The sequence below is a fragment of the Cervus canadensis genome, chromosome 21, assembly GCF_019320065.1.
Source record: "Cervus canadensis isolate Bull #8, Minnesota chromosome 21, ASM1932006v1, whole genome shotgun sequence".
NCBI lineage: Eukaryota > Metazoa > Chordata > Mammalia > Artiodactyla > Cervidae > Cervus > Cervus canadensis.
Window position 1 is genome coordinate 36280794 of NC_057406.1, and position 21403 is coordinate 36302196.

Below are 21403 nucleotides of genomic sequence, written 5' to 3' on the forward strand. Positions count from 1 at the left end.
ACCCAATCAAAAAGTGGGCCAAAGAACTAAACAGACATTTTTCCAAAGAAGCCACAGGAAAAGATGCTCAACATCACTCATTATCAGAGAAATGCATATCAGAACCACAATGAGGTACCATCTCACACCGGTCAGAATGGCTGCCATCAAAAAGTCTACAAACAATAAATGCTGGAGAGGGTGTGGAGTAATGGGAACCCTCTTATACTGTTGGTGGGAATGCAAACTAGCATAGCCACTATGGAGAACAGTGTGGAGATTTTTTAAAAAACTGGAAATAGAACTGCCATACGACCCAGCAATCCCACTGCTGGGCATACACACCGAGGAAACCAGAATTGAAAGACACACATGTACTACACCAGTGTTCATCGCAGCACTGTTTACAATACCTAGGACATGGGAGCATCCTAGATGTCCATCGACAGACAAATGGGCAAGGAAGTTGTGGTACATATTATTCAGCTGTTAAAAAGAATGCTTTTGAGTCAGTTCTAATGAGGTGGATGAAACTGGAGCCTATTATACAGAGGGAAGTAAGTCAGAAAGAGAAACACCAATACAGTATATTAACGCATATATATGAAATTTAGAAAGATGGTAACGATGACCCTATATGCAAGAGAGAAAAAGAGACACAGGTGTAAAGAACAGACTTTTGGACTGTGTGAAGAAGGCAAGGATGGGATGATTTGAGAGAATAGCATTGAAACATGTGTATTAGCATATGTAAAATAGATGACCAGTGCAAGTTCAACGCATGAAGCAGGGCGCTCAAAGCTGGTGCTCTGGGACAACCCAGGGGAATGGGGTGAGGAGGGATGTGGGAAGGGGGTTCAGGATGGGGGGGACACATGTACACCCATGGCTGATTCATGTTGACATGTGGCAAAAAGCAACACAATATTGTCAATAATTAGCCTCCAATTAGAATAAATTAATTAATTTAAAAATAAAAGAATTGTGCAAATAATGGGAACATCTACTCTAAAATTCTTGCCCCCAATTGAATTGGAACCCACTGTTTAAATACATTAGGTACATTTTACCTTGTAGTTCATAATGTTTTTCATATGGAGTTTTAATATGTTATATAAGATTTTTGCTGTGGCCCATGATATTTGTTATTTAAAAAATGAAGTTTAAATATTTGTCACAAAGGAAAATTGGTGTGTTTGGAAGCTGAGCTATGTTCATTCTCTCATCCCCACCCCCTGTCTCATAACACATGCAATTGTACATAGATTTCTTTTTATATAAAATTTCATGGTGGACTTTCATCACTTCAATCAGTTCAGTAAAAGTGTTCAAAGAATAACAACTTTTGAATTCCAGAATTGCTTAGAATCTTTGAATTAGAATCTTTCTGTGGGAAATAAAAAAATAATTTGCCAATATTGGAAAAGCTGGGCATAAAACTTTAGAATTAGATAAACAGCAAGCCATTACTAAACACTACAAATATGATTGTGAAGCAACATGTTAATTTAAAAACATGTGACCTATATTTGATGTAACATGTCAGTAGACACTGTGACTGCTACAGTTTTAGAACCTCAAGGGAAATTTGACTATATTAAATTTGATTTTGGCATGGAAAGTGAGTTCATTGAGGACTTTGGGACCTCAGAGATTATCAGATTATTCATTCACCTGGTATTTACAGCATAGTGCTCCTACTGTGAGAAGGCACAAAAAACTGTACACTTAATCTTTTTAACACTGAAAAGATTAGTTTGAAGCTCTCTGTCCAACTTCAGATTTGTGAATCAACTATCACATATAATTTCTTTAGCTCTTTAATATCTGTTTATTTTTTGGCCAAGAGTCATCACTTTGTTGTACTGCTTCAGTTGATCTTTACTTCTGTTAGCAGCCCTAAGCCATGAGCTTTTTGACCATCCCACAAAGAAATGTTTTCAGTTTGTTCATCTGAGTTACTGGATAGACTGGAAACAAAACCATGCTGGAGTACAGATGTTTATGGTTGGCTGGGCCCCATGTAACTAGCCAAACAGCCCAAGTTTGTAATTTACATTTGCTTCTCAGCTCAACTAACCTTACTCATCAGGAACCTTGCACCTAAAATTTGAAAATGCCAAGGGTCTTCTTTGACAGCAAAGTCTTACTGAGGAGGCAAAACATACTTCAGGGATATATAAACAGTGGAAATCAATGTGTCATTAGATGCTCAAATGAATGCATGGGTTGAAACATGAAATGCTGTTGGCAGTGAGAGATGGGAAGACGACGTGGGGGCATAATATGAAAGCCTTTATTGTTTGAACAAGATGTGAGGACTGGTTACAAATACGATTTTGAGCATGGTTAGGCATCCACCTGATTTATTTGGTTGTAATTCCTACACACCCTATTTCTGGTCAAAGGGAGTCAGGATTTTGGACCTAGGACTATCTGACTTTAAAGTTTATGATGTAAAGCTTTATCCTGTATGGTGACCCCTACAACTTTATATATTCAGCCAGTCTGTAATGAAGGACTGAAGCTGAAGCTCCAATAATTTGGCCACTTTGATGCAAAGAGCCTACTTTTCCTACATCAGGAAAAGACACTGATGCTGGGAAAGATTGAAGGCAGGAGGAGAAGGGGGTGACACAGGATGAAGATCGTTGGATGGCATCATCAATCCAATGGACATGAGTTTGAGCAAACTCCAGGAGAGACTGAAGGACAGAGAAGACTGACATGCCGCTGTCCATGGGGTTGCAGAGTCGGACACAACTGAGCAACTGAACAACAACGCTTCCTTCAAGGTCCTCACAGTGATGGCCTCCCCCCAAAGTCTTTTCAGATCGCCTGATCTGAATCCTGTACCACTTTGACCCTTTAATATACAGCTTTAGTTTAGTCTTTATGTACTTGTTTCCCCTCCTGGATTGTGAAGATCCAACCTTCATGGGAAATACAAATTATATCCCGTAATATTTAGTACAGAGATTTGGCCTGAACGCTGGATGTGCGAGTTGGCAGTAGAAGAGAAAAAAGGGTAGTGTGACGTGAGTATTGCCTCAGATGCAGGAGTCGGTAGGATGAAGCAGGAGTTGACATGAAAGAGAAAGAAAAGACCGTCCAGGTTACACGAAAGACCAAACACAGCGTGAGATTGGAAGAGTAGGTAAGGGATAAAATGAGGATTTGGACTTTCCTCTGCAGATGTGGGAACCATTCAAAAACTAGCTTGATTAAGAAGATGACGAAGACCATCTCTAAGTGTGAAATTGATGATGAGTAATTTAGCAGTATGTTTTCCCCTTATTTTATTTGGATCATGTCAACCTATCATTCAGTACAAAAGAGCACTGGGTCACATTTTAGGTGACACATTTCCCCTAGACTTCCTGGAGATTTTCTGAAAGTGGTAGATAACTCCTTAAGGGGACGGACGTCTTCCTGAGTCATGTGATGGTGGATATCTGGATAGCGCTGTCTTGCTGCCACTGTGAAAAGTAGTCATACCAAAGTTCCTGCTAACGCCCCCTCAGCCTTTTCCCAAATGGAAAAGAGGTGGAGGATAAGATGGGATGGGAACAAATTTGGAAGATTTAGGATCCCCTCTGAAAGTGAAAGTGTTAGTCACTCAGTCGTGTCCAGCTCTCTGGAACCCCATGGACTGTAACCCACCAGGCACCTCTGTCCTTGGAATTTTCCAGGCCAAGAATATTGGAGTGGGTTGCCATTTCCTTTGCCAGGGCATCTTCTGGACCCAGGAGTTCAAACCCGGGTCTTCTGCATTGGCAGGCAGATTCTTTACTGTTTGAGCCACCGGGGAAGCCCTAGGATCCCTCTGCTAAGTTTTTATCCTGAAGGCTTTCTAAAGGGCCTGAACTACCTGGAGAGGCCTTATTCACCAAGGGAAAGATAGACATTGGTCAGTTTATTTGATTCCTTCATTACTCATGGTACAAAATAAAGAGTATTGTAACTTTTATATTCCCAGTATGCCAAGGCTAGCAAATCAGAAAGGTCTTTAAGTGTCTATGGCTGTGCATTTATATTGTTATTTTAGGTATCTTAGCCTAAACCATACAGGGTATACTTCATTGTACTCGCCTAATATTTCTAACTAACAAACTATTTGAGATTTCCTTTTATTGTTTGTGACTTTGATGAAATTAAAATTATTATCAGTACAGCACAGAGATTAATTATACCAGCTCAGGACCCACGTTGCCTGAGTTGTGATCCCAATTTCTCCACTTAACAGCAATGTGATCTTTTGTAAGTTATTTAACCCCTCTCCTTCAATTTCCTCATCTGTTTGATGGGGATAATAATTTGCTTCTCTTTGTCTTTGCCAGAATTAAATGAATGAATTCATTGTTCATTTACTAAAAGTAAAGTTGTTAGAATAGTATCTGGTACACAAGTTATCAATACATATGACTTCTTATTGTGTTGTAAATGAGGGAAAGCAGCTAAAGGTGAAGTTACCCAACAAGATTACTACACTAGGTTGTTGTTGTTTAGCCACTCAGTTGTGTCCAACTCTTTGCAGCCCCATGGACTGTAGCCTGCCAGTCTCCTCTGTGATGGAGTTCGACCCCGTGATCGAACTGATAGAACTGATCCTCTGTGATGTGTTCGACCCAGTGATTGAACCCTGGTCCCCTGCATTGCAAGCAGACTCTTTACCATCTGAACCAGCTGGGAAGCCCCATTCTAGGATTAGTGTTTCTTGTTTCAAGATTTAGTCCACAGAAATAGCTGTTTCCTAGACCAAAGGTCAGGAAACTTTTGCTCAAAAGGCCAGATCAGATAGCAAATATTTTATACTCTGTAGACTTTACTGTCTCTGTTGCATCTCCTCAACACTGTCATTGTGTTCTGCAAAAGCAGCCATAGACAATATGTGAATTAATGGGCTTGACTGTGTTCCAGTAAAATTTTATAAAAACAGGTGGCAGACCACATTGCCCTGCATACATACTCCTGCTTTAGATGCTTGTCTAACGTGAATAGAGCTTCAAATTCCATTTAAAGTATGAAATATGGCATTATTATAATAAGCAGTAACTTCCCTTCCTAACTCCTGGAGAATTCCATGGACCATACAGTCCATGGGGTCGCAAAGAGTCGAAGATGACTGAGCGACTTTCACACTTTCACTTCCCTTCCTAACAGTTATCAGTCTGACATGTTACTTTCTGCTGTGATGGTCATGCTTTACAAGATCAAAGGGATTTAGAAGATAAGCAGTAGTGATAAATGTGTTTTCCATCTCAAAGGGATATACAGAAGTCATTTATTTAGTGGTTTGGAGAATTTTCTTGGTATTTGAAATCTGAGATTTGGGCAGGATGTTGAGGGTTTGTGCTATTAAATGGATGCAAATATACTGGGTTTTGCTTTTTTTGTTTTTTTGTTATCTCTGAAAAGGAAAGGTTTGTGAGTCATATAAAAAGTTGTTTGTAATTATCCTTGTCATTACACTAAGGGTTTTTCTGCTAGGAATGTAGTTTGCATGGGTTTCGATTTTTTGATGGCTTAACTTTTCAGTTTAATAATGTGTTCTTGTTTTTAAATTAAACTTGTCAGTCAGCCTCTTTGTAAGCGGCTGACTGTGTTGGTTAGTTTGTATTTATAGTTACCTCTGTTTCTGAGGAAATGACTAAAGTCTCTGAATTTGATCAAAACTGCATCACAAAGGGTATCTTTGACTTACTTAAACAAGGCTCACGATGGAAACTCAAAAAAATCTCATAGTTCATGTTTATAAATGTTATTGTGTATTCAGTCCAGGTTGGGCCAATAATCAGAGTTCTGTGCTGAGGGAAGGCTTGAATGTTCCCAGTGCTTCTTATTAATAGTTAACATGAATTCCTCTGGAGCAAGTTCAGGCAGCACTTTCTTATAATACTCTCTTAAAAAAATCATTTTCTAATTTTATATGTGACTTCGAGGTGAGTCTTATAGAACATAGCTATGTCTTTTTCTTCTCCTTAAATTGTTTCACTATTGTTTCTCCTTTTTTATTCCTGTTCAGGTAGTCTTGACATGTAAAGCATCTAAACCTTGTACATGTAAGGTACATGGACCCCCCTCCACCACCGGTCTCCCTGCCTCTGCAATATCCACGAGTCCGCCCCAGCCTGGCTTCGTGCCCTCATTCTGCTCTTTGGTCAGGGCACTGGGTGGGAAGGAAGGGCAGGCCTGGCTCCTGTTGGCTCAGACACAGGCTGACCTGTGCTCTGGGACCCAGGCTGGAACCCACATTTCCCCATAAGGGGCTCTGTTAGAGATGGTGGTTGGGATTTGGTGTGATTATGCTTCTAGATCAGCAGTGTTACGAGCTCATTGGGATTTCTGCCCTAGCTTTTAGTGCAATCCCTGCTTAGTTTGAATCCTTCTGTAAGCAACTCAAGGAACCAATTCTCCAACTTAAATCTTGGATCAAAGTATAAAACAGATAAAAGTGCAGTTACTCTGCCCGCTACCACACATCTATTCATCTCCGCCTCTGTTCTTAGAAACACCTGTTGGATAGGGTTCCCAGACACTCACTTTAAAAACTGCTGATGAAGAGTCCTGTTCACTTTTGGAGTACACAGTAGCCTTAAAATCAGGTTTGCTTATGTATGTCTCATTAATTGCTTAAAATTTACCTGGATTGGTATGTATGTGTGGTCATATATGTGTGGGTCATATATGAAGTCAGCTTTTGGGGAGGTTGAATGGACAGAAGCTTACCTGAGCTGAGAAATTCCTTCAAGACCGCCTCCATCCACCATTCATGCCTAAATTCCATTGCGTTTTATTTCGGTGTTAAGCACCGGCCTCTTCTGAAGCTCTTTCTTTGTTTGTTTGTGTGATGAAAATGTTCTCAAGGTCCATGTCCATTAAGTTGTTGGAATCTTTGAGCTGATCCCATTGCTTCTCTGCTTAATTAAGCATGTGAGGTCACTGGCTCCTCAGAAGAACGGAGAGAAGGAAGCAGCTAAACTCCTACTTCACAGTTTTGTCTAGAACTGGTCCTGATCATATGTACATTTGAAAAGCACGTGTGAGATCATGCCTCTAGCATTTGACATGGAGACGCTCAACTTTCTCATTCGGGTGGAAGTAGTTATGAGATATTGGGACATTTACTATTCGTCACTATTCCTTCATGACCAGAATATATGATACTACTGTAATGGTGAGGATATTCATGCCCAATAATATAGTACTGGGAATTTTTTTCTAAGTATATGCTATTTAAAAGAAATATGGGAATCAGAATCACAAGTCTTAAAAACAGTGTATATGTTTCTACATACTGTTTATGTATTATTCTTGTTGGATAAGAAAATAATAAGTTTCTTCCTTTTTTTAAACCTTAACAAGTAAGCATTGGTGAACTATGATTAATTCATTTACTCAGGAAACATAAGGCACCTAACCTATTCCAGGTACTTTGTGGTATAAAAATTAATGATGGAAAAAAAAATTAATGATGGTAGTTTTCTGCTGAAATTCAGGTTTCAAGGAATATATGAAGTTGTGGCCAGTAACTGAGGAAGTAAGGAAGAATGAATGCTGGAAGGGGGGAAGGAAGAAAAGGATGGGAGAGGAAGTAACAGTGGAAGGATAGGTGGAAGGAAATTAGTTAAATCTGTTGGTCCTTAACACATTTTATTGTTCTTATTCATTTTTAATTTTTATTTAATTAAAAATGAATCTGTTTAATTGCACTGGGTTTTAGTTGTGGCATATGGATTCTTTGATCTCCATAGTGGCATGAACGATCTTCAGTTGCAGCATGTGGGATCTAGTTCTGTGATCAGGGATCAAACCCAGATCCCCTGCATTGGGAATACAGAGTCTTAGACACTGGACCACTAGGGAAGTCCCACATTTTACTGTTTTTTTTAATTGCACACATGTTATCTAGTTTGATGTTCTTTGCTTATATAATAATTCCCCATCTATAGGGTCTTTTTTATGGTGTGTCACAATTTGAAGTTGGTTTTAATTTATCTCCTTTATATTTGTTTCTTTTCAGTATAAAAGAGCTTCATGGATCAGATTGCTAATAAGTACATGGAAGATCTGAAGAGCTGAAGAAAAAAAAATTCACTATTAAACTTGTTTTTTAAAATGTAAGTAAACTCTCTCCTCACTATTATTCATTTGTGTCATCTTCATAGCCTGCAATTACCTTTCTGTACACTCAGTATGTAAATTTTTTTCCCAGTAGTAAAGCTGCTTGTCTGCATAGTCTGCTTATAAAGAATATGATAATTCATGACCCATTCCTTTCCTTACAATTTTTTAAATTCTAAAAGTAATATGACTAACACAGGTGGTTGTCGAACTTAGACATATTGCGACAGTCAGTGAGCAAATCTTTCTTTGGCGTCAAGAGGGAAAGTAGACCTGGTAGCACAAAAGAAGCACCGCCCTTTTCTCAAGCCTTTTGTTGCTCCTTACCCTATAGGTTCTTTTAGCGCACCATGTAAGCCAGTGAGAATTGTTGGTCAACCTGTTACCTCCTTTCGAAGACAATGGGCTGCTTTTCTGGGCGCCTGATGTCCTCAGCTAGTGATCAGAAGTTGTTTTGTGAAGTTTTCGGTCAACCTGTTAATAACCCCATAGACTTAGAGCAGTGAGGTGTTTCCAATATAAGCTTATTCATCCTTTCCTCCTTGTTTCTTTTTCTCTGTAACAGCAGTGATACTTAGCTATGTATTGAACTTCTGTTAAAAGACAAGCACTCGACTGATTGAATTCAATCAATATTCATTCAGCAAATGCTTTTTCTGAGTGCTTGTCATGTGCCAGGCACTGCTCTGACACCATCATCTTGTGCTACACTTGCGGCAGCCTTGCAAAGTAGGAGCCCGTATTTTAGTGCTGGTGATCCAGGTGAGCATACTGAGGTTCAGAGAGAGGTGAGGAGGCTACAGACGATCACACAGCTAGGAAGGGGAGGAACCTGGAGTGAACACCATGCTGTCTGACTTGTCTCATTTGCCATTTTCTAAATAATGTTGACATCCTCATCCTGGCTCAGTTGTTGTTGGAGGTTGGAACCTTCTGGGTTGTGTTCTTCATAGGAATGTAGTCCTGATTCTTCTAAACCTTGGCTGTAGTCACAACAAGAAAGGAAGTTAGAGAAACATCTTCGCAAGTTTGAGAGGTACTTTTGGTATCTGGAGGGGGAGTTAAGAGATCTAATGTCTAGACTGACCTTTCCATGAATTTCTGTGTGTCTTTGGGATACTTAACACCTACAGGAGACAGTTACTAGTATGCCTGTTAAGGAGAGCAGACCAGATGTTCTCCAGGGTCTCTTTCAATAGGCTTTTTATTGAAGTATCTTATACACAGAACAAAGTACACAAATTGTAAGTGGATGGCTTGATGGAATGATTGTTACAAAGTGCACACATCTGTGTAACCAGTGCAAGCAAACAGAAAATTAACAGCCCCTCCAACTCTCCTCCCCTAATGCTCCCATGAGTAACCAGTTTCCTGATTTCTAATGCCATTGATACAATTTTGCCTGTTTTTATCATTTATATAAATAGAATCATATAGTTTATATTCTTTTGTGTCTGGCTTATTTTGCTTATTATGTTTTTGAAATTCCTGTATGATATTGTATATAGTTAATTTATTTCATTCTCCTTAACTGTCATGGTATTCAGTTGTACATGTATTTTATAGTTGCTGGCCATTTCGGTAGTTTCCAGTTTGGATGTATTACAGATAGTGCTCCAGGGGATGTTTTTGTGCACTTCTTTTGGTGATGATTTTGTTTTGGCCAGGGACTAAATTTAAGTAATTTGAATTCAGCAGCCCTGTGGAGTAATGTTGAGGTAAGCGTCTTTGAAAGCAGACAAGTGGATTTTAGGAAGGCAGGTGATTTGTCTGCTTCAGCATGATGTTCTGAACATTGCTGGTCGGAATGTGGATTCCTCTTGAAGGTGTGGCTGGGCAGAAGCCCTCTATGGTAAGTGGGTGATGTGGTAAGGTTTGCTCTCCTGGCAGATGAGGGCTTTGATTCGTTTCAGGAAGGGACTACAGAGGAGAGAAGATAGATCCAGAAGACAAATGTGTCTGGGCTATCCTAGAAATGGTTAGGATATGTTACCCGCCAGATCAAGAAATCTGTAAAAGTGATAACCCAGAGGAAGAGCCAGCTTACGAGACCTGAAGAGTCTAGGAAATGAACAGAGAAGTAAAAATTGATTTCAGCAGGCAGGGAGGAGCTCTCAAAGCATTTTTAGACAAATTTATTAAGTCTGATGAAACTGTTGGTCTCTCAGTTGTGTCTGACTCTTTGCGACCTCATGGACTTAAGTCCACCAGGCTCCTCTGTTCATGGGATTCTCCAGGCAAGAATACCGAAGTGAGTAGCCACTCCTTTCTCCAGGGAATCTTCCTGACCCAGGGATTGAACCTGGGTCTCCTGCATTGCAGGCAGATTCTTTACTGTCTGAGCCACAAGGGAAGCCCTTGTTAAGTCTAACTCCTGTTTTAAGGAAGCTTTGAAAAACCAGCCCCTAAAGTATGAATCTTGAGTCAAGAATAAACTTAATGAAATTATCAAACAAATGTATTTTTCAAGCAAATACAGAATGTGAGCATGTGGGCTTTGCCAAGAGACTGTTCTGGGTCAGATCACAGCTTCACTTTCTCCCTGTAATCTTTCCCACCAGCTTCCTGATCTGTAAAATGGGGATACTGACACACCCAGCTTGTAGGTTTCCTGTGACAGGGTACTTCCATAGTGCCAGGAGTGTGCTGCTGGGTGCTTTGCACTGGCACTAAAAATGATAGCCACTATTCTTATTATTTTTCTGATTTTTACTGTGACTGATATTATGTGTTTGACTGCATCGGATACTTGGTAGAAGCTTTCAGATTATTTTCTTAAAGTATGAGATTAACATAGTTTTTTTTAAAAGTGTGATGAACACTAACAAAAATATTTTCCGACTTGCCTCGCCTTAAACTGAAACTCAGAGGAAAGCTGAAGGGAAACATTTGTCTGTGTCCTTGGCAGGTCCTTCCCCAGCGTGAGTCAGTAAAGACACTTCTGGTTGTTGCAACTGCTTTACTTGGTTGTTTCAAGAAGAGACCAGACGAGCTAAGATTCACAAGAGAGCTGGGTCATTTTGCACAAAGGGAAGTCATGATTTCATTTATTTCACTCTCAACTATATCAGGCATTTTGCAAACAAGTGTATGTATGTAGCAGAGAGGTTTAGTGAGAGGCTCTGTGGGTGATTCCCTACAGACTGCAGCTGGTATAGGGTGTCCATTCCAACTGACTGTAGCTAGTGACATCTTTCCACCTGTTGGTAAATTCTGGACTAACTATTGGGGCATCTGTTGTAGATTAAGCATAATTTTGCCCTCGGTTAGATTATGACCTCACAAATGAATATTTGTTCTATGAAGGAAACTTTTAGAGTGAGTTGAGTCTAAGACAACATTTGACCCAAGACTCTGAAATTCTAGTTCTGACGTCTCTACAGATGATCTGTGGGACTTCAGGTATAGCGTTAATCCTGGGTCTCAGTTTTCTTATTTGTAAAATTAGAAAGTTAGACTTTGAGGCAAAGGAAGATTCTGTGAATCTCTAAATTTAATAGTATCTAGTTTGGGGTGTAGTTTTATTTTTCTAAAAGCTGTATTCTTTCATGGGTTTTCCCAAGTCAGAAGGTCTTATGACAGCAGATTTTAGCACTTAACGATAGTAGAGGAAGGAACAGTTTTAAGATATGACCTAAGTTCACAAAAGAGTTAATGTCCACTGTAGGTAAAAAAACAAACGACCCGACTGTTGTGATTGATGTAAAGTTATGTGAATATATATAAATTCACTTTCACACTGGCATTAACTTTAACCAGCTTTCATACACTTGCTTTATACATGAAAGGATGTTTATGTTAAACAACATAAGTAAATATTCAAGACATTGTCTGTGGCATAACTGGCTTATGGAAACTGCGTTGGCTTTATCTCATGTATATATGTAAGTTCTCAGTTCTCACATTACAGTCTCACAGTTGGCTGTGTCACAGATTTGAGTTTGTTTTGTTGTTCCCCATGTTGAAGGAATTATATATTTAAAATGATGTTTAAAATGAAATACTGGATTCAACTGAATTGGTAAAATAAGAATCCTAAATAGTGTTATCACTATTAGTTTTAAGTAATATGCAAAATAATTGCTTTTAGGTTTTGAGCTCTGTCTTCTTATACCCAAGGGTTCTTGTTGTTCAGTCCCTAAGTCGTGTCTGACTCTTTGCGACCCAGGGGACTGCAGCATGTGAGGCTCCCCTATCCTTCACTATCTCCTGGTGTTTACTCAAACTCATATCTGTTGAGTGTGTGATGTCATCCAACCATCTCATCCTCTCTCACCACCTTCTTTTCCTGCCTTCAGTCTTTCCCAGCATCAGGGTCTTTTCCAATGAGTCAGCTCTTCACATCAGGTGGGCAAGTATTGGAGCTTCAGCTTCAGCATCCGTCCTTCCAGTGAATATTCAGGGTTGATTTCCTTTAGGATTAACTGGTTTGATCTCCTTGTAGCCCAAGCGACTCTCAAGAGTTCTCCAGCACCACAATTTGAAAGCATCAATTTTTGGGAACTCAGCCTTCTTTATGGTCCAACTCTCATATCCGTACACCCAGGTGTATGCTAATAGCTGATGCAGGAGGACATATAGGAAATATTTAAAGTAAACTGAGAACTTTGGAATATTTGTGCTTTGACCCATTTAGTTGTTCTGGCAACTGGCAAACAGAAGAAATACCATTTGCCTAGTGTGCAGGCAACACCCTGGTCTCTTTGATGTAATCACGGGTGATGGTGGTGAAAGCTGTCTGGTTATACCAGCCTTGAGGCTGAATAGACCAAGTACAGGAATGAGGTGGGGGTTCATCAAGACCTCTTCATCAGGCGGAGGAAGGCTGTGGGAATGTGCAGGTCATTCCTCAGGCCTCCCATGGGATCATTCTACATGCTCGTGCAGTGGTTTCTAAGAGGCGATTTGTAGCCACTGAGACAGTGTCCTTTCCCAAAGAACTGCCCCTTTTGTGCTCTCTGTCTGTACCCTTCTTCCAGTCTCTATCATTTTATTTATTTGTTTTTCTTTTGCCTCTGCTGGGTCTTCATTGCTTGTGGCAAGTGGGGGCTACTCTGCATTGCGGTGTGCAGGCTTCTCATTGCAGTGGCTTATCTTGTGGAACACAGGCTCTAGGCGTGCAGGCTTCGGGAGTTGTGGTGCATGGGCTTGGTTGCCCCAAGGCATGTGGAATCCTCCTGGACCAAGGATCAAATCTGTGTCCCCTGCATTGGCAGGTGAACTCTTAACCTCTGGACCACCAGGGAAGGTCTCTATCACTTTAATTATTACATGGGATTTGAAGTTTTCTAGCTCCTGACTACGTATTTTGGACCAAATATTCCTTGTTTTAGACAATTTGTACTAAACATTCTGAAAATACTGCTTGGAGATGGCTATCTTGTTTGGAGTCATGTGTCACATATGTGGTTTTGTCTTGTGCTTCTTTGATTCATCATAGCTTGAGATAATACATAAATAAGTTTATTCATTAAATTTACGAAAGCTTTTCCTTTCCATTTTTCTTCCCTCTAGTAATCTCTCCCTCTCTCATGAAGTATCTAAGATCACCTTGGCAAACAAATGGAGATTTAGTTGGGCTGTTAGAATCCCTTAAGCATCCCTGAGTGTGAGCATGAGTAGATAGAGTTCAAGGGCTGCTCGAAGTTCTTGTCTCAACTGGCTGAAGTCATAGTCATCTGTTTTTTATTCTTGGTTGTTCCTTTCCCCATCACCTCTTGGGAAACTGGTGGTCAGTGCCTTTGACTTTTTCTCTCCTTAATCCAGATATGCAAGAGGGTAACTGTTGACGGAAGGAAATGTTTACTATTTAAATGACCAATATGTAGGGGGCATGTGTGTGCGGGTTGTGCATGCACAGGCTCTGTAACTGCGTGGTGGTATCTGTTTCTCGTAAGTTGCCATGCATATCCACAGTTAACGAGAAGGCCCTAGCATCTATGATGGCACTCAGGTATGTAGTTTAATCAGTGTTTTAAGGAGGAAGTGGGTTGGTGGGAGTTCTGACTCTTATTTTACTGGATCTATGGTTTAAAATTATGATATTTTCACTGATATATTTTCAATGGATAACCAACAAGGACCATGGAACTCTGCTCAATTTTATGTGGCAGTCTGAATGGAAGTGGAATTTGGGGGAGAATAGATACAAGTTTATGTATTGGCTGAGTCCCTTTGCTGGTTACCTGAAACTATCACAACAACATTGCTAATGGGCTGTACCCCAATACAAAACAAAAATAAATAAAATTGTGATGTTTTGGGGAAACCTGGGTTCTGGCACCAGAATTTCAGTTAGCCAGGGTCTCCATTGCTTTGAGAGTGAATAAGTGAGATAAGTGTCTTCAGTCATTCTTAAATCCATTACTTAGCAATAGCTCAGGGCTTTGTGCTGAAGTTAGAGCTCCTATACTTTGGCCACCTGATGTGACGAGCCAACTCGTCGGAAAAGACCCTGATTCTGGGAAAGCCTGAAGGAAAAGGAGAAGAGTGCGGCAGAGAATGAGATGGTTGGACAGCATCACTGACTCAATGGATGAGTTTGAGCAAGCTCCAGGAGATAGTGAAGGACTGGGAAGTCTGGCATGCTGCAGTCCCTGGGGTTGCAAAGAGTCAGGCATGACTTAGGGACTGAACAATGACAAGCACAGGACTTTGTGCATCAGAATCACAGAACTGCAGTTGGATCCTCAGGCTGTGTTCAGTGTTCCTTACATGCCATAATGCTGGCCTCTCCCAGAGATGCCCCAACCAAGAGGAGACTTAAATTAGGGGTGTGGCAGTTCACAGCCATTGTAGCAGGGTCTGTTTAGTCTTCAGGCAAAAAGAAAGTGTTCTATCTCCTTTTAAATATTATGGTTGCTTTCAGACTTTGAAATAGCCTTGACAGCTTCCTGTGACCATTACCTTGAACCGAGGTGTAATGACTTGCTGATAACTGACTCCTAAGTTCAGTACAATAATTGTGTTTGTTGTCTGTGTTTTAAGTTTGTATTTCAAAACACAAGTTGTTATTGTATCATCATCTTTTCTTATTTGTATGTTCATCTTTATTTTCTTACCTTCGTAGTAGTAATTATGCTTGGCTTTGGGTACTTGTGCCATTTGATACTGTGATATTAAGAGATTTTAAAAGAAAAGGTCATCAGCTGTCTTTCTGGGCTATTCTGGGCATTTTGTACTATATTTATTTTGGACCCAGCTTTTCTTGCCCTTGGTTTCTGATTAGCTGTTCCTCCTCCTTGCCTTGGCCTCTCATCTTGCCTGGAAGCGTTTCAAGAGATCTGTTTGGATGACTGTTTTGTTTAACAGATAAACACTATCTCAACCTTGGGAGAGAGTCAAGACGACAGGATGGAACTCTCCATTAATGCTTCTGGATCTAAGGCATGAAATCCCTGGAGCAGGGAGTCTGGCTTCTTAGTATAGTATACTCATGTCGGGAAATTGTTTCATGCTTTGAGATTAGCTTTTACAAGGGAAATGTGGGATTCTGGGGCATTCTGAAAAGTTTTGCATAATTTGGTGGAACTTAAATGGTCTTACTGTTTATAAATGTTTATAAATTAAAGAATGATTATTTGATTAAAAAAGTGGGCTTTTTGGTTCTTCAGGGTCTAAATTGATCTTAGCTGAGGTCTGACACAGACCACTCCTTTCAGGGAGCTTTCACTCAGATTATTGGGGTTCTCAAAAAACCAAGTATTGTATAAAGCAGAAAATAAATGGCCTTCAAGGAGTATCAGGCCTTTAAGCATAAGATGTCTCCCAAGAGAAAATGGTAATGCCCCCAATACCCATTTACTTTGACCTTCTTTGAAAGACTGTGTCTGAGTGACTCTCCAGGGACAGAAAAAAACCAACTAATTCTACTGAAGTGTTATAAGACCCAGAAGGTGGTTTCTTTTTTTTGTTTTTTGTCATTTCTTTTTAAAAAATTGAAATTAAAAAAAAAATTGAAATACAGTTGACATACAACAATGTTAGTTTTAGATATACTTACAAGATGGTTTGACATGTGCATATATTGTGAAGTGACCAATGGACATGAACTTGGGCAAACTCTGGGAGATAGTGAAGGGTGGGGAAGCCTGGTGTGCTGCAGTCCCTGGGATTGCAAAGAATCAGACACAACCGAGCAATTGAGCAACAGCAACAGTGAAATGATCACAGTGATAAGTCTGGGAACCATCTGTCCCCAAGGTTGTTATAACACTATTGCCCATATTCCTTATGCTGTGTGTTACATCTCCAAGACTTACTTGATATATAACTGGAGGTTTCTACCTCTCAATCCCCTTTACCGATTTCACCCACCTCCACATCCTTCTTGCTCTGACAGCCAGCCATTCATCCTCTTTATCTCTGAGTCTGTTTTCATTTTGTTTGTTTGTCTTTTAGGTTCAACATATAAGTGAGATTATGTGATATTTGACTTTTTTCACTTGGCAGAAAGTGATTTCTGCTTCCTCACTTTGTGGTTTTAATCAATCCTCAGGAGGTAGAACTGGGAAAAAAAAAAATCAGTGTGTTATGGCTGGTTCTTTGCACTGAAAATCCAGCTGATCCTTGTTATTTGTAGTAGTTTCTTTCTGTAAAGTTGCCAGAACTCTGAATTAGTGCTTACTGAGCCATTGCTCCTAGGCGATACACAGGCTTAGGTTCCTGTGGGCTTCTGTCACAGTATGTTCCCAAGTGACCGATGCGTAACCTTGTTTCTGTTAAAAGGGACCTTATTTCATGTTGTTGATACAGTAACATTGAACTCATGATGAACAGCACTGTAACTCATGCTTGAACTAAGCTTATCTGACATATGCATTTTCTCTACCAGGCTCATCACAGCTTTTCTTGCACTTAGACATGCTGAAGTGCTTGGGAACCGTCTTAAACACTGAAACCCCCAACCAGAAGCATGTGAGTGTGAGACGTGACACAGGATAGACCACGGAAAGGACACTTACTTGATTTTTTCCTGGCCGCACCACGTGGTGTGTGGGATCCCAGTGCCCTGCCCAGGGATCAAACCTGTGTCCCCCTCGGTGGAAGCCTGGAGTCTTAATCACTGAACTGCCAGGGAAGTCCCTGGGACACTTATTTGTAGTAGGAGAGCTGAGCTGAAACAAGAAGGCAGGGCATGGCCTTGTTCAACCTCAGCTGGGATTGTGCACATGGGCACTCAAATTTTTTGCTGGTCTGTGTATGGCCACGAACAACAGCAGAAACACCATTGATAATGGTTTTGGGGTTACAAATAAATTTTAGCTAGTGGGAAAATTCATAAACATCTACTGTATAGTATAAGCAAATAATCCCAGATATTGTAGCAGGAATCTCCCTCAGCTCAGCTTTATAGCTCATGTAGAAAACCAGTCATTCAAGGTAAAAATGTGTTTCAAGTTGGTGCTATGACCAATATCCAGAACACATTTTTTAAATAGCTTCATGTAAAAGTGAAAAAATGAAAGCGTTAATCACTCAGTCATGTCCAACTCTGCTACCCCATGGACAGTAGCTCACCTGGCTCCTCTGTCCATGGAAATCTCCAGGCAAGAATACTGGAGTGGGTTGCCATTTCCTTCTTCAGGGGATATTCCCGACTCAAGGGTCGAACCTAGGTCTCTTGTATTGCTGGCAGATTCTTTACCATCTGAGCCACCAGGTAATCCCAGCTTCAAGTAAAATGAAGGCTAATTAATGACTTCTTTTGTTGAATATAAACGACAGTTAATGCCTCTGATGCACTTTGAACATCCTGTAGAATAGGAACAACGTCTTGTTTATCCTCCTGTCCCTGGCCTGAAGGGTAATAATAACCAATACATAGTGGGACCTCAGTAAGTGAATGAATACTAAATAAACGAAAGAGCCAGGAGAAATCTGCTCCATGGTGCCTGGGTACTTGAGGGCACAATAGAAATCTAATGCATCATTTCAACTTAGATAATTTCCTGTCCATTGTGTTCATTAACTCATGTAAATGCTTATTAACCATCAGAGAGAGTAGTGTCTTGGATCTGGTGTAGCATGGAGGGCATTGTAGCTGGGCCTGAGGATGGAACAGGAGTATGACAAACCATTTTGAGAAAACTACTAAAAAAGAGCTGGAACTGCATTGGACTTCTTCTTCCATCTCACTGTGGAGCTAGCCTGGCAGCATTTTTTTCTCTAATATTCCTGATACAACTTCTCTCCACTTTAACCTCACTCCCACACTGCTGTTATTAGAAACTTCTTTCTAGGACATGGATTTGATCATGTCAGTCTCCTGCTTCAAGAACTCCATTCTCCCCTAAGAACCAGTTCAAAGCTGTTTAGTGACCTGGCTCCATCCCTCTACCTCAGACTTCAGTCGGTTATCATTACACCCATGCTCAAGCTAAACTGGACCCATCACTGGAACCCAGCCATGCCCTTTAGGATTTACAGTCGTTGCAGAGTATTGTCTGCTCCTTCACCCAGCTCTTCCTTTCAGCCCTAGCTCAAATTACAGCCCCTGTGCTATGTCTGGCAAGATACCTATCTCTCCCTAAGTAGACTCACATGTTAATGTTAATAAACATATTTGAATGAGTCAGTGCATCTAAATATTATGTAGAGCAGTGGTCCCCAACTTTCTCACACCAGGGACTGATTTGGTGAAAGAGAACTTTTCCAGGGAGCAGGGGGTGGGGTGAGGAGTGGTTTTGGGATGATTCAAGTGTATTACTTTTATCGTGTACTTTATTTCTAATCTAATGCTTCTGCTGATCTGAAGAGAGGTACCGGTCCTCAGGCCAGAGGTTGAGAACCCCTGATCTAGAGGAAATAGAAAGGCTTGAAATATCTTTAAAATAAAAAGGAGAGGCTAGACCTCAGTTTCTACTAAGGCGAGTAAAAAGCTGTGGCTGCCTTTTTGTTAACTAGCTCTGTCTGTTGTTACAGAACTGAGCTTTTCCACTCAGGAAACACCTACACTCGGCCACACTCCACGGCCTCCAGTATAAACATCCAGGGACTAGACTTAATTAAAGTAGGAGCAAGTGAAATTTCATGTGTGCGGAAATGACATTCAGTTTCAGATATTATCTGTTTCAATTATTTCCTGCAGATTAACCATTTCAAATGTTCCAAATATTCATCGTGGAGCTACTATGTGTTAGAAACTGGGCCAGGGGCTCTGACGCCTGAGAAGATAAGCAGGACGCAGGGGCTTTTGTTTAGTGGGATGAAAGATGTGGAAGCACATTTCTGTAAAACAGGATAAATTGTACACTTACTGCAGGTAGTGATGGTAGCACAAGAAAAGGTGAGACTTATTTTCAACCTGCTCAGTTCCACAGAAGAGCTTGGATTTAATGTGAGCCTTAAAGGGTGCATTTGGGAGTAGGTAGGTGGCAGGGCAGACTGAAGGAAGAGCATGTGGGAGCGGTTCCAAGGGGAGGGAACAGTGTGAACAAAGGCACTGAGGCAGGAAAGTACCCGGAGCAACAGCAGGGATAAATACAGGGACAAGTAGTGGAGGGAAGGCAGGGGTGAGGAGGAGCATTGTTAACCAAGACTGGGAAAGCACATCACAATCTGGTGGAAAGAAGCGGAATGGCAGTTTGCTTGGACTTAATGCTGTAGTCGTTAGGAGCCTTGCAGAGTTTTAAAACAAAAGATGTATAAGACGGCTAGAGCAGCTGCTAAAATTTGTCAACATTTACTAGGTGTCAGGCACTTTTACTTAATCCTCACTGCAGCACTTTGAGATGAGTACTATTAGTATCACATTTTATAGATCAAATGGAAAGCCCAGAGAATTTAAGTAACTTTCCTAGGATCTACCACAAATAAGTGGTGGACCTGGGACTTGAAGCCAGCAAGTTTTATTTAAGAACTCGGTTGTGAACCTGAATGTGTAGAATTTAGGGAGTCTGAACTTTCTCAATTGTTTGCAAAGTGTTTAGTATATATGAATGTGTGCATTTGTTTAGAGAACATCTAAAGCTTTAATCATGTGAAAAGTATGTTGCACAAAAGTTTAATTAATAAAGACTATGGTAGCCCTCTCTTTGCTCTCAGAAGTCCCTCAGGATGCTCAATGGTGGCTTTAGGCTTATGTTGCTTCTTACATTGGAAGAAGCAGAAGAATATAGCACCACTCAAAATGAAATGTCACAACAGTTTGTAGGAATTGTTATTATAGTACTATAAGTGACAAGCTCTTCTTGATCTGTGAGAACCATGGAAAGTGCTCACAAAGTTCTTTGGAGAGTAAACATGAGCTATCCAGACCTTAAAATTTATGATAATTTTTAAAAGATTTTTTTGATGTGGACCATTTCTTAAAATCTTTATTGAATTTGTTACAATATTGCTTCTGCTTTATGTTGGTCTTTTGGTCGTGAGGCATGTGGGATCTTAGCTCACCAGCGAGGGATAGAATGTACACCCCCAGCTTTGGAAGGTGAAGTCTTAACCAGTGGGCTGCCAGGGAAGTCCCAAAATTTGTGATAATTTGCAGGCAGAAAGCCTGGGTCTCCATTGGGCAAACATCATTCTTAAAAAAGCTAAATAAACTCCTGAAATTTGAAATGTTTTTGAAAAATGCCTAGATGCTAATCTTCTTTCAACTGTTCCAGTTTGTCTTTTTACAGTTAGAGGGACTTAGGGGATGAATATTTTTTAACCCATGAGATTGAGAATTCCTTGTGGCCAGTAGTGAATTCAAAGGCAGGTATCCAGATGAATGAATCCACATTAAAGAACTGCCTGGTTTATATCACTTGAGAAATCAGACTAATACCTAAGTTTTGCTTAGAGTGAAAAATATTAATGATTTAAATATATACACCTTTAAGATGTTACTATCACTGATAAATCAGATGGTAAAGAATCTGCCTGTAACGCAGGAGACCTGGGGTTCGATCCCTGGGTCAGGAAGATCCTCTGGAGAAGGAAATGGAAACCCACTCCAGTATTCTTGTCTGGAGAATCCCATGGAGAGAGGAGTCTGGTGGTCCACAATCCATGGGGTCGCAAAGAGTCAGACATGACTGAGCAACTAACACATCACACAGGCACAGCAAATATGAAACTTTAATAACAGAGATCTGGATTCCCTACTTACTGGAGTTTTTTTTTTTTTAATGTTTTTTCCCATTTTGTTTTCACGTTCTCTATTTTATATTTTTTTCCTGAATTGCTTGAAAGTGTTTAATATACAGCCCCCATTCAGATTTCTCCAATGATTAAAAAATATCTTTTATCATAGTTTTGTAGATTTGGAGGATTCAATAAGGATGGTAAATAGCAACTGGTTGTCAGACCTCTTTTT

At 40.3% G+C, this 21403-nt stretch overlaps 1 protein-coding gene across 17 annotated transcripts in view; it reads left to right on the plus strand.

Moving 5' to 3' along the window:
* PPFIBP1 (PPFIA binding protein 1) overlaps window positions 1-21403 on the plus strand; it is a 195949-nt gene that overhangs the window by 58420 nt on the left and 116126 nt on the right. For all 17 annotated transcript variants that reach the window (XM_043441025.1, XM_043441017.1, XM_043441022.1 and 14 more), the window contains one exon: window positions 8003-8099. The gene's annotated coding sequence lies outside the window, so the exon portion shown is untranslated. The remainder of the gene's footprint in view (window positions 1-8002; window positions 8100-21403) is intronic.